Source organism: Podarcis muralis, chromosome 1 (genome assembly GCF_964188315.1).
Source record: "Podarcis muralis chromosome 1, rPodMur119.hap1.1, whole genome shotgun sequence".
In the NCBI taxonomy this organism is placed as follows: Eukaryota; Metazoa; Chordata; class Lepidosauria; order Squamata; family Lacertidae; genus Podarcis; species Podarcis muralis.
This window is the reverse complement of record NC_135655.1, coordinates 45,212,903-45,225,926: the sequence shown is the minus strand read 5'-3', so window position 1 is coordinate 45,225,926 and position 13,024 is coordinate 45,212,903. Positions and strand designations below refer to the sequence as shown.

The window sequence follows — 13,024 nt, the reverse complement described above, 5'->3', positions numbered from 1 at the left end:
GAAATGCACACCTCCGCATAGGTATTTTTCCTGTTCTCTTCCAACTCTGTTTAGGCCACAGATGTTTATATTGGTTCTAGCCATGATACAGAACTAAGTCACACAAGTTGCACAAGTGGAATTATTTGAGAAACGGAACAGTAGGCTCCCTGAAGGAAGTACCTGAACCTGCCAAGAAGGCAGACAGGCAAGACATGCAATTCTGGGGAATATCTGCCTGGAAAATAAAAGCCCAAGGGTTTCTTAAGCAATCTAGTTGCCAGAACAAATAACACATCTGTATCACTGTTGCTAAAATTCCATAATTCAATTGCACTGCACTGCAGATGTTCGACCAACCTGCTTCAGTGTCTAGATTTTGTGGGTGTGGGGATCAACTATATGCTGATTATTACATGTACTTGCACCTTAGTCCCAGGCAGTGCAAAAATGTAGCTCTATGTTCTGATGCAGGATTTATTTATTTAGGACCTATTCATGCCTCCTTCCCCAAACAGCATTAACTTACACCCATAATAAATACAGCAAGATTCACACTGCCCCCTCAGTGGGATTTAATATTACTGTTCTTTCTCCGTGCTTCTTATGCAAATAAAATAAAACAGTGACTATTCCATAATTTCTTGCACTGAGCAATTGGCAAACTACATGTAACATATATACACATAACAAAACCTTGATTTCCTTTTTTAAAAAAATGAGAAGCAGCCTTGGCATAGGCGGATTTAGGGGAGCGCAACTGATGGGCCCAAACTGGGCACCGAGCCAAGAGGGCACTGCAACAATGATTTGGATGGAAGGCGAGAGGCAGGGAGGCACCAAATGTTGGAGTCCCCCAGGGCACCACTGAAATTTGAAGGCCTGAAGTCCACCACTGGCTTTGGGAGGCTTTGATTTTGTGCAGAAGGATGGCAAACAGACACATGGCTGGAGTTGATGGGACTTGTAGCTGAAAACACCTTGAGGGCACCAAATTGGCCAAAGCTGCTCTAAAGAGTCCAAGGAGCCTTCCCATTCTGTCCTCAAAAAAGTCCTCTGCGGTATGCCAGGCTGAGAAATAATGACTGCCCATTACATTGCCAGCCCCAGACTTCTTATCTGAATCATGCTGCCACCCCCACAAATAAAGCAACCCCCAAAGTTGCTGTAATTACAGCTCCTGAAAGGGGGGGGGGGGAACACTGCTATCCACCAGAAACGATATTTTCATGTATCTGTGGCTGCTTTCACATGGTAGTTTATTCCGTTTCCCTAACTAAATTTTTGCATTATATTTCAGCTTTCACATGACATAAAAAGTCGCTTCTGAAAATATTGCATGTTTAGCTCTGATTTCTGTGCCATTTGATGCCGGGGGGAAATCCATTTGCAGCCCCCTTAACTCAGAAAAATTGTGGGAGTAACGTGATTAAAATTGTGGCAGTATACCAGCATACAGTTCTTTCTTGTTATTTCCATGGAAGAATCATGGGGTGAAAAAAGTACGTATGTGAAGGATGGGGGGTTAGTGATGTTGTCCAATACTGTTTGTTGTTGTGTCACACTGTGGCCACTGGTCTGGTTTAAATTTAGTTTAACATGCTGGGATATTGATCAGAAATCCACAGTTACGTTACAATAAAGGGTCTGAAAGCCACATCTTATGAGGAACAGCTGCAGGAATTGGGTATGCTTAGCCTGGAGACTGAAAAGAGATGTGATAGCCATCTTCAAATATCTTAAGGGCCGTCACATGGAGGATGGAGCTTGTTTTCTCCTGCTCCAGAGGCTAGGACCCAAACCAATGGATTCAAGTTACAAGAAAGGAGATACCAGCTAAGCATCAGGAAGATCTTTCTGTCAGTAAGAGCTGTTTGACAGTGGAACAGACTCCCACAAGAGCTGGTTGGCTCTCCTTCCTTGGAGGTTTTTAAGCAGAGGTTGGATGGCCATGTGTCATATACAGTATGATCTAGTTGAAATTCCTGCATTGCAGAGGGTTGTACTAGATGACTCTGGGGTCCCTTCCAACTCTACAGTTCTATCATTCTATCATTCTAATGCAATATCTCCTACATCTGTGTAAAATATCAACTTGTATTATTTGTACAGGCCTGCAGATTGGAAGGGTTATTATGGTACTATTCCTTGGATTTGAGAGTCAAAATATAAGACCACCTTTTTAGATTTAGAGGTGTTTAAAATTCATTTTAAATATATGGCTAAATACCAGCTCACCTTGATAACTGGCATTTTAAAACACATCAAAGCATGCTGGCCCTTTATTTATTAGCAAATATGAGTGGGTCAGCATGTGCCAATATTAACAAGTGTTTGGGTCATTGCCTTCAGCCTCAACTGCAGCTGTTTAGTAATGCCTTCAAACAGAGGCAGCATGTAGTAAAGCAATTTCCAAACTCACTTTGTACTACAACAACAACAACAACAACAACAACGTACTGCTATTACAACTGCTGTGCAACTGAAGACCAAATAAGAAGTTTAAATGCACTCCAATTATATTGACTAGATAGCCGTCCCCCCAATATAAAGGTAAAGGGGACCCCTGACCATTAGGTCCAGTCATGGCCGACTCTGGGGTTGTAGCGCTCATATCGCTTTATTGGCCGAGGGAGCCGGCGTACAGCTTCCGGGTCATGTGGCCAGCATGACTAAGCCTCTTCTGGCGAACCAGAGCAGCGCATGGAAACGCCATTTACCTTCCCGCCGGAGTGGTACCTATTTATCTACTTGCACTTGATGTGCTTTCGAACTGCTAGGTTGGCAGGAGCTGGGACTGAGCAACGGGAGCTCACCCCGTCGCGGGGATTTGAACCGCCAACCTTCTAATCGGCAAGCCCTAGGCTCTGTGGTTTAACTCACAGTGCCACCCGTATCCCTTCCCCCCAATATAAATCAACATTATTTATTTAATGCTGATCCAGCTATACCATACTCTATTCTAGGAATGGCAAATGTTACTAAAATTCATAATGATTTATAAGAGTATTGACAATCTAATGGCCTGTGGACACAATTGGTTACACTAATTTTGCCAGGGATGGATGAAATGTTTTCCATTTACTTCGATCTCCGATGTGCTCCAAAAGTAAGCCTGAAGCATACCGGGTAAGTAAGCTGAAAGTGAGCCAGGAATCCATCGAGATGAGGAGCTCCTGACTCACCTCTTTAGCATTTTGAGAAATGTCATGATCCTGTACTTCATGTAATTGTATACGGTAGCCATAAAGCAGTACTGTAACAGGAAACCCATACCTGTGGACCAGGAGTGTCCCCCTCTTATACAACAACACAAATGGCCCACCAGAATCCTACGCCATGTCCTAAATACATCAGGGGAAACCAACATTTTGGGGCCACATTTGCAAACCCAAGCAACTGTCATGGACATTGTTTCACACCACAACTATCTTGGCAACCCCTGAGTTACATCTTTACAGCTGGATTCAGTGGAAACAAAGAGAAACAAGGCCTGACCCATCACAATTCACCATAATTTAGCAACCTAAAAACTGGACAAATTTTCTACATAATATACACCCATTAGATCCAACCTCAACAGCTCCCACTCTTCCAACATCACACCAACATCACATTTGGTGCCGGTTCCCCACCAGGCAGTTGCTCCCAAGTAGTGTCACAATACATGTGTGTGGTGTGTGAGCAAGAAAGAGAGGGAGAGGGAGAGGGAGAAGAAAGGAAGGAAGGAAGGAAGGAAGGAAGGAAGGAAGGAAGGAAGGAAAGGTACTTGGGAAGCAGGCTTAGCCAGGCCTCCCTACTTAAAAGTTTCTCACAGTTCATCCCCAAGGACAAGCAACCCACTTGTCTACAGCTTTCAGCATGTTGGTAGCAGCAATTGAGTAAGGGTTGGCATCAACCCTTTGAGCTCAGCCCTGGAGCAGTGGGGGCGCCAGCATTTTTGTTGAGCACTGCCTCACACCAGTGACTTGTGGATGAGCCAAAACAGGCAGTCAGCAAAAGGGTGTGTCTGAAGCTTCCTGTTACAGAATGGCAAGCTCCAAAAAAATATGAAAACAAGTCCTAAGATGCATTTGAACACAGGTTATTATCCCATTTAACCACCACCATGTCCCTGCTTTTGACATGGAGAGATCTGAAGGCAAGGAGCACCAAGCAGGGAAACCTGATCTTCACACTGCACTACAGCATAGCTGTCAATTTTCCCTTTTCTTGCGAGGAATCCTATTCAGAATAAGGGAATTTCCTTTTAAAAAAGAAAAACATTGACAGCTATGTACTACAGTGGTACCTCAGGTTACAAACACCTCGGGTTACAAACACTTCAGGCTACAGACTCCGCTAACCCAGAAGTAGTATCTCGGGTTAAGAACTTTACCTCAGGATGAGAACATAAACTGCCTGCCGGCGGCAGCAGGAGGCCCCATTAGCTAAATGGTACCTCAGGTTAAGAACGTTTTCAGGTTAAGAACGGACCTCCGGAATGAATTAAGTTCATAACCAGAGGTACCACTGTATGGAAGAATGGAACAATTAATTGAAGTTTGAGCCTGGGCTCCTCTGGTTTAAACCTCCAGGAATACAGACCTTCCCCCCCCCCCAAAGGCAGATTGTCTATGAGTCTTGGTTTAAAAATTACTTATGTAAAAAACAACCCAATAGACACATGCAGGGGGACTTAAGATCAGCATACAAATACCCAGTCAGACAGTTCACCTAGATAACTAATTCATTATTTTTAAAAGAAAAAAATAGTTTCTAGTTCATGCTAGTGAAACCAGAGGAAATACTGGAAATATGTGGCCAGCATGTTAAGCCCTCAAATGCATCTGAAACACAATAACTGTAACTGTATCTGACTCTCTCGGGTGGAGAGCGGGCACTCCCACAGTTATACAGCATTACTCAGCAAACACTGCACTCCCAGTCTAGTTTAGGAAGCCTGGCAAAATTTACAACACAGGAGTCAAGCACATCTAGGGCACTGATTAACTTCATAACTTTTTTTAAGGAGGCACCTTTGCACTTAAGCTTTTATGAAAATGGTACCCTCCAACCTGAGGATCTTTTCTATAACACCCGGAGATGTTGGCTGGCAGTAATCACACAAAGTTCATGGAAACCTTCTATATTTCCAACAGCAAAGGTGTGCAGATTACTTGTTTAGTGGGTCAGCCCTGTTAGCTCTGAATATATTACCTGTAGTTTCCCGGCTGAATTACGTTAAGATGTCCAACAGTCCTGCTCCTGGAGTGAAATTTTATTCCAGCGTGTTTCACAATCAACGTGTTTTGCAACTCTTGAACACACCTGCCCTTTCAAAGTCCCACCAGGGCTGGAGCAACTCAAGGTCTCAGAATTCAAAAGGTGCTGTGCTCCTCTTCAAAATGAAAAGATGCAAACCAGGAGACAACAGTTCAGATGTACCCTCCTCCCCCAGTTTTCCCAATAGAAGTTTCTAATCCTTCATTTGATTGTTTCTGGGCTGGGGAAGATCCCTGAATGGGAGACTATTGTCCTCCCCACTCCCAGTACGCATCAGGATACAGAGCGGGAACAGAATCATTCGCTTTCAGATCAACAACGTACCTTGAGCCATTCCTGCTTCTCTGCCTTGAAACCTTTGTTCATTCAGTGTGGTGTAGTGGTTAGAGTGTTCAACTAGGACCTGGCTCAAACCCCCACTTAGCCATGAAGCTCATTGGGTGACCTTGGGCCAGGCAATGCCGCTTAGCTAACCTATCTCACAGGGTTGATGTGAGGCTATATAGTAATGGAAACGGGGGGGGGGGGACTCTGTATGTCACTTTGAGTTCCTTAGCAAAGGTGAATCTAGTACAGGGGTCAGCAACCTTTTTCAGCTGTGGGGCCGGTCCACCGTCCCTCAGATCATGTGGTAGGCTGGACTATATTGGGGAGTGGGGGGATGAATGAATTCCTATGCCTCTCAAATAACCCAGAGATGCATGTTAAATAAAAGCACACATTCTACTCATGTAAAAACACCAGGCAGGCCCCACAAATAATGCAGAGATGCATTTTAAATAAAAGGACACATTCTACTTAGGTAAAAACACACTGATTCTCGGACCATCTGCGGGCCGGATTGAGAAGGTGATTTGGGCCGCATCCGGCCCAAGGGCCTTAGGTTGCTTACCCCAATCCAATACATAAATAGGGGCACAACCACCAGCCCTTGAACTCACTCCTCTAGCTCTCTTTTTAACAGCACTGTGATTTGCAGGAATCAGCAGGCAATCAACCATGCCATTAAAAACCCTTGATAATTTCTGCCAAAGAGAGAAAGAAAAAGGCTATGCAAGGGGTTTTCTAGAGAGCTTGAAACCTTTACTGCAGTCAGTGTTGCCATGCTTGGCAAATATACTAAACTACATGAAGAAGCCCAAAGTGTCGCCACACCACTACAACCCCAATTGAAATATGTGGTGGTGAAATGATCAAAAGGAGGGTTCTCTGCATAGCAATTTGCTCCCTTGATTAGCAGCTCAGCACACAGAAGCAGCTGCCACATGTAGCAATGCAAAGCATCCTCTGTGAAGCAGCTCTGTGGTGCTGGTCTGTATCCACTCTCAGGGCACCTTTCACACTTTAGGGCTGCCAAATGCCCCAAAAGTTTGTGTGGTCAAAAATAAATCGGTAAAAGGATTAATCATGCATGCAACACATTTCAAATGTTAAGAAACAAAAATCACACACGTAATTTCAACAACTTTCATAACAGTCCTGGAAGGTAGACCTGCGTCTTGGAATAATGGCTTGCCTATGGCCAAGTAATTAGTATGTGGCGAAGACAGCATCAGAACCCAGGACTTGCCAGCTGCTGCTTAAGAGTGATAGAATTGTAGAATTCGAAGGGACCCCAAGGGTCATCTAGTCCAACCCAACCTCTCTATTAGGACTCTCCGGGCCACCGCCACCTACCCAGCCACCCATTACTAGCTGTTTTCCACTCTCGTTGGGTATTTTTGCCTGTCTAGAATGTGTTGTTGAACTAAAAAAAAAGTCTCTTGCTTCCAATTGCTCTACTCAGTTTTGCCTGTGGCCCCTCCCAGCACTGCCATGCGGCCTCCAGAAGGTTGCTTAGAAGGGAATGTAGCCCTAGGCAAGTTTCCCTAACCCTGGCCTATGCAAACAAAAACTACAGCCACAATATTAACACATGCTTTACCGTATTACAATTCACCGTTCCTCCATGCACACGCACCCTGCACCAAAGCAAGCAAGCCCGTCTCAAAGTTCCTATTTTATTTCCCAAGGCTATGCCAATTTCACAGAGGGTGGCAGTGGAGCAGAGCAGAGAATCATTTTTAATCTTCACTATGCAATCGCTTTGAGCACTCTGCTTTCAAAGCTTCCTGAAATGTTAAGATTTTCTTCCAGGACTGCGTTGTCTTTTTTCCTCTAGTGCTTTTATAGGCATATAATTTTCTTGCACCATTCTCTCCCCTCCTTTCCTTTTTTGTAAGTGCAAGTACAACCTTAAATGCACATCTTCCACCTATTATTGGGAAGACTCCAAGGAGGATCATATACTTGAGGTCAAGCAGGAACTTGGCAGCTACCTAAGGAGCAATTTATCAGTTCTTTATTTGCAGCGCAAATCTGCCCCCCTAGTAGAGACAGGGTTTTGCACAACCCTCTTCATGCACTCTTATGCAATCACCCCCAGAATATTAAGAGATGCGTGCCAGCTATGCTTGTGAGATCCTCATGGTTTTTATATGATGCAACCAGATAAAACTTTTGATCAGACTCCACGTAATACCCAGAAACCATATCTGCAATAAAGTGCTGAGTGCACTTTGATTGCAGGCACTCATACACCAGCAGCAATTTTTATTTTCAAAAGTGAGAGGCATACGGATCAGCTGGTGCGTCAGTTGATCTATAATGTAGATCTGAAACATACAGTGACTAAGTTTCTGTTGCACATTCTGTCTTGCATTGACAGTACTGTGGAGCTCACTGAAAGATACCCAGATGCACTGCTAAGGTAGCAGTTGCAATAACAGAAACTTACAAGCAACTTCCCACGATACAGAGGTAAACAGTCATGTGTGTCTGAACAGCTTGTTCAGATTGCACAATTATCATTTTTGTTTTGCTTTCTTTGCTTTTCTTTCCCCAACACCAACACCTCTTTGCAGAAAACACAGGAAACTGCCTTATATTGAATCAAGCCACTAGTCCACTGTACTGTGTGGCTCATCAGTATTTCAGATTGGAGTCTCTTCTAGCTGTACCTGGAAATGCCAGGGATTTTGCATTGAAAGCAGATGCCCTTCCACTAAGAAACAGCAGCTCCCTTCATCTGTCTCAAACCTCAGTAAAACTTTTGTTTTATCCATGCTGATCATACGTATCAATAATACATATAATACAATACAATAATACGTATGCAATATCACAGCAAGCAAGAGCTCAGGGCAGAATTCAACAGAAAAGCAAAGCAAAAAACATGTCCAATGTGCAGCCTGCAAGCCTAATACATCCAAAATAAACCTTCATCCAGGCTTATCATAAGACTTGGATTGTGCAAGGCACAGTCACATATGCAAGTGGGTGTTTGGACAGCTTTGTCGACAAACTGCCAAAGTACCCGTCCTTTACAGTTACTGCATGATTAACAGCATACAACATCTGCCAGAAGTGCCGTGCAACAAGCTTTTGTCCTAAAGGTGTCTTTCTGTTTTGTTTTGTTTTGTTTTGTTTTACATAAAGAAAACCAGGCCACGACGGGTGGGGGAAGCTCGTTTAAATCCCAAAAGATCCTTTGCAGCCTGATGAGACGTCATCATTTGTTGCAAGGAGGCGGGCAAGGCTGCTTCTGTTTCCTCAGCACAGGCTCGTCCCATATTTGGAAGAGCCACTTCGACTCTCTCTCCCACCCCCCACCCCCGCCCCCGGTGCAAAGTCAGCAGCAAGGGCTCGTCCAACAGGACTCTTTTGTCTGCGGAATAAACTTGAGCCACCAGCGCCGGAGTAAACAAACGAACAAAAATGCAAAACGTGGATTGTTGTTGTTTTTTAAATGCACGGGCGGATTTGATCCGAGACGAAATACTACTCGCTAAAAGCCTCTTTTGCAGGGACGCTCGCAGGTTCCGGAGAGGAGAAGCGACAGAACCGAGTTAATCCGAAGAGGGTGGACTCCAGATCCTCCCCACAACTCCACACACACACACACACACACAAAAGTTCAGTCGGCTGCTGCTGCAGCTGCTGTCACTTGTGCCCGAACAACGCCAAGCCGTTTTCTCCGCCATCCCAGAAAAACTCCAGATCCCCATTCTGTCTGCTCCACTTCACATCTACCCGAGCCAAACCCAATAATCCACTTGCATCTCTCTCTTGGAAGTGGGAGGCGGAGCGGGTTGGAAGTAGCAAGAAAACAAGGAGATCTCCTGCTACACTAACCAGACTATATTAATCCAGGCAGCAAAGGACAAGGAAACAAACACCCAGCGTCCAAACCGAGCGCGAAAGTTTTGCTCACCTTCAGTCGCAGAGAGTCGCTGCAACAAGTCCTGTCCTGAGTCAAGTCCGGGGCAGAGGAATCCACTGCCAACAAGAAGCCCAAGAAGAAACGGGGGCGGGGGGGGGGATCCTGCAGGCAACCAAACCCCAACTTTTGAGTGCCTTTCGCTAGGATTGTGGGAAGGCGTCACTTCCTAGCGCGGTAAGTAGCCGAGGGGTGGATGCCAGAGCAGGCCCTTTAAAAGGCAGCTCCTCCCTCTGCTTGCTTCACCCGCCCTGTGCAGCCTCAGCCACAGAGAGGACTGCCGCTGCTGCTGCTCCCCTCCTCCCAAGTATCGTCTGAGACTCAGGCCCCCTTTAGCCTTCAGGGCGAGGCGCTTGTTTCGAACCCACGACATGTTAAAATGAAAGAGAGAGAACGCAGCTTCAGATTCCTATTGCACGCATTTGTAAAAAGTAAAGGGAGAGAATGGAGACAGCCCTGGGGTTGAGAGAATGGAGACAGCCTGGAAAGCTTGCAGGAGCATAGTGGAAACAGGAATCCTGTTGATGGCTTTTGGGGGGGCGGGGTCCTGGTACTGTCATTACCTTCCAAGAGATGTCCCGCTGTGCTTCTGTCATCCCCATCGAAAATGCTAGGCCTGCCTAGGGCCATAGCCTTTAAGAACTAGGAGGGATAGTTGGTGTGGATTGCAGTTAATATTGTGTGTGCATTGCTTCTCAAATGTGCAGTCCCTTGGCAGATCAAAGCCCTCCCCAGCCTCCGCTTAGGCTCTCCACTCTGCAGGAAGGTTGGCGGGGAAAGCCAGCATCTCTCTCCTGCAACCCAATTTCCCCAGTTCAGCATCCTGCTCATTTCTCCTTCCTCTGATAGAGCCAGCCAATCCAGCCCCAGTCTCAACAGCACTGCAGGGCTCATGACTTGTTGTTTAGTCATTTAGTCATGTCCCACTCTTCGTGACCCCATGTACAAGAGCATGCCAGGCACTCCTGTCTTCCACTGCCTCCCGCAGTTTGGGCAAACTCAGGCTGGTAGCTTCAAGAACACTTGAATAACTTGAAGCTATGAGCTATGCCGTGCAGGGCCACCCAAGATGGACAGGTCATAGTGGAGAGTTTTGACCAAACATGATCCACCTGGAGCAGGAACTGGCAAGCCACTCCAGTATCCCTGCCAAGAAAACTCCATGAACAAAGACAACAGGGCTCATGACTACTGCCTCCTATAACAGCATTTATTTATTTTTTTATGCAGCTGTTTTGTGCAAGGGCAGTTCTGCACAAGAGAGTTGCTGTTGCTTTTCTTTTAAGCACCATGCACGATGTGCCTTTAGCAGCAACCAATGGAAAGGGCAGGCTGCATTTTTTCCTTTGGACTGATGGAAACAAAGTGGAAGTAGGGATGTGGCAACAGATGGCACCCAGTAAAATCTTACCGTGCATGTAAAAAAGGCCAACGTGCAACCTGCATAATGCACTTTAGTGCACCAACAATCAAGTCATATGCAATTTTTATTGGCTCCTTCCTTTTACTGGATTATCTGTGGGATGGGAAAATCTGCATTTAGTGGGCAGAAATGTGGGGTGCCTCTTGGATGAGGATGACGATGACATTGTGTGGATACCGAAAGAAAAAGGAAGGACGGGGAGCAGCTTCAAATCCACATTAAACTTCAGTGTATGAATGACCTCCAACTCTAACCCTGTCTTGGAAGTCCCAATTACTTAATATACATGTATGGTAAGGAACTCGGTGAAATAACCTCAGCATAGCTATACTTATACTAACACATATATTTTTATTTATTAGTAAGAGAAACTGAATACCTTCTTTCCTACTACAAATCATGTTACTGTACCAGCATTTATTCTTGCTCAGCTCCCTTGCAGACAGTCTCTCCATGCTTTACATTTCCCCCTTTAAACCCAACATCAGATTTTTCTTTTCTTTTCATTGCAGCAGCTGTTGTTGCCAGGCTGTCCTCCCTGTTGCTATGATTTGCAAGGCTTGTGTATTTTCCAGTTCATGATTGTCTTGGATGAACATTGTTCATTCCACACGTACACCCCACCTTCAAGTAATACAGTACCTTCCATTTTTGAAATAAACAAGAACAGTTTAACAAACAAAAAGCAGTTTCTGGAAACACAGAATAGTCTGTTCTGGGAGTTAGCATTTGTATCCTCAAATAACCTCTCTAAAATGTTTGGATGGAGCAGACTGAAAATTAAAGTGCCATACAATTTGATAATGTCACAGCTGTTAAAACTATTTGAGAAAGACACAGGTGAGGCTGAGAATCCGAGAACAGGTCAGCACCACTCCTTTCTGCAACTTTATACTCTGCTGGTGGTACCAACTCCTTTGTTTTTAATTCAGGGAAATAACCCTGCTAAAGGCAATGGTGCAGATGGGTAATTTTAGACTGTGACCTTAATAGTCTTACACTCTTTTACACACACACACACACACACACACACACACACCCTGCTATAATGGTCAAGTGTGGTTGTTGGTTTTTTTAAAATTATAGTTTTCATTTATATACATTACAACAATTATTTAGCCATAATTTATATTTTCAACTTTGACGCCTTTCCTCCTCTTTCTGCGGTTCCTTACATTTGTTTTCGTCCTTTCCTTAACTTATTCTTTTAATCATCTATCCATATATATATATATATACATACATACCGTATATATACACACATACATCCATACACACTGCAGGTTTCTACAATAAAATGTGTTAAATGTCTCAAACTGTTTACAATTTGTTTGTAAATGCTCAATAAACCATTTCCATTCCTTTCTAAAAAGTTTGTTGTCTTGATTTCTTATTCTTCCCATGAGTTTTGCCATTTCTGCATATACCATTAGTTTCTGTATCCATTCTTTGTTGGGATCTCTTCATCCTTTCACTTTGGGGCAAATACATAAAGGTCAAGTTTTTAGCTGAGTTGTGATGCACACAATTAACATACCACTTCTCCTGCTATTCCATGCTTTGCAACTGCTTCCGTATTCCTGATATGTAAGAGGAGGAAAACAAACCACTATTTACCAGCTTCGATTTTTATTTTAAATTAAATCGCAGCACTATCATGATTAAAGGGATAAAGTGGAGTTTGCTTCTGCTGTCCTGATACTAAACACGACCCATCTGCAACTATGTACTGCATGTGCCATGTCTAGCCAATTTCTGACCAGGTGGTTGGCAACGCTGATGCAATTCCCAATATAAGGCCTCCTTCTTCCCAAAAAAGTACCACAAAATAAGTATTGTTGTATCATGGAGCTAGAAGGGGCCATGAGGATCATCTAGTCCAACCCCCTGCAATGCAGGAATATGCAGCTGTCCCATATGGGGACTGAAACTGCAAACTTGGCATTATCAGCACCATGCTCTAACCAACTGAGCTATCCACTGGGCATCTAAAGACTAACGAATTTATTATCACATAAGCCCTTCCAACCCTGCAATTCTGATTCTGTGGCTGCGAAAAATATTCTGAGCTTCTAGAGTTTCACAGCCACAGCACCACC

At 44.4% G+C, this 13,024-nt stretch overlaps 1 protein-coding gene across 1 annotated transcript in view; it reads right to left on the bottom strand.

Annotated features, from left to right (window-relative positions):
* MIDEAS (mitotic deacetylase associated SANT domain protein) overlaps nucleotides 1–9,680 on the bottom strand; it is a 73,739-nt gene extending 64,059 nt beyond the window's left edge. The window contains exon 1 of the mRNA XM_028724274.2: nucleotides 9,497–9,680. The gene's annotated coding sequence lies outside the window, so the exon portion shown is untranslated. The remainder of the gene's footprint in view (nucleotides 1–9,496) is intronic.
* Between the last annotated feature and the right edge of the window lie 3,344 nt (nucleotides 9,681–13,024).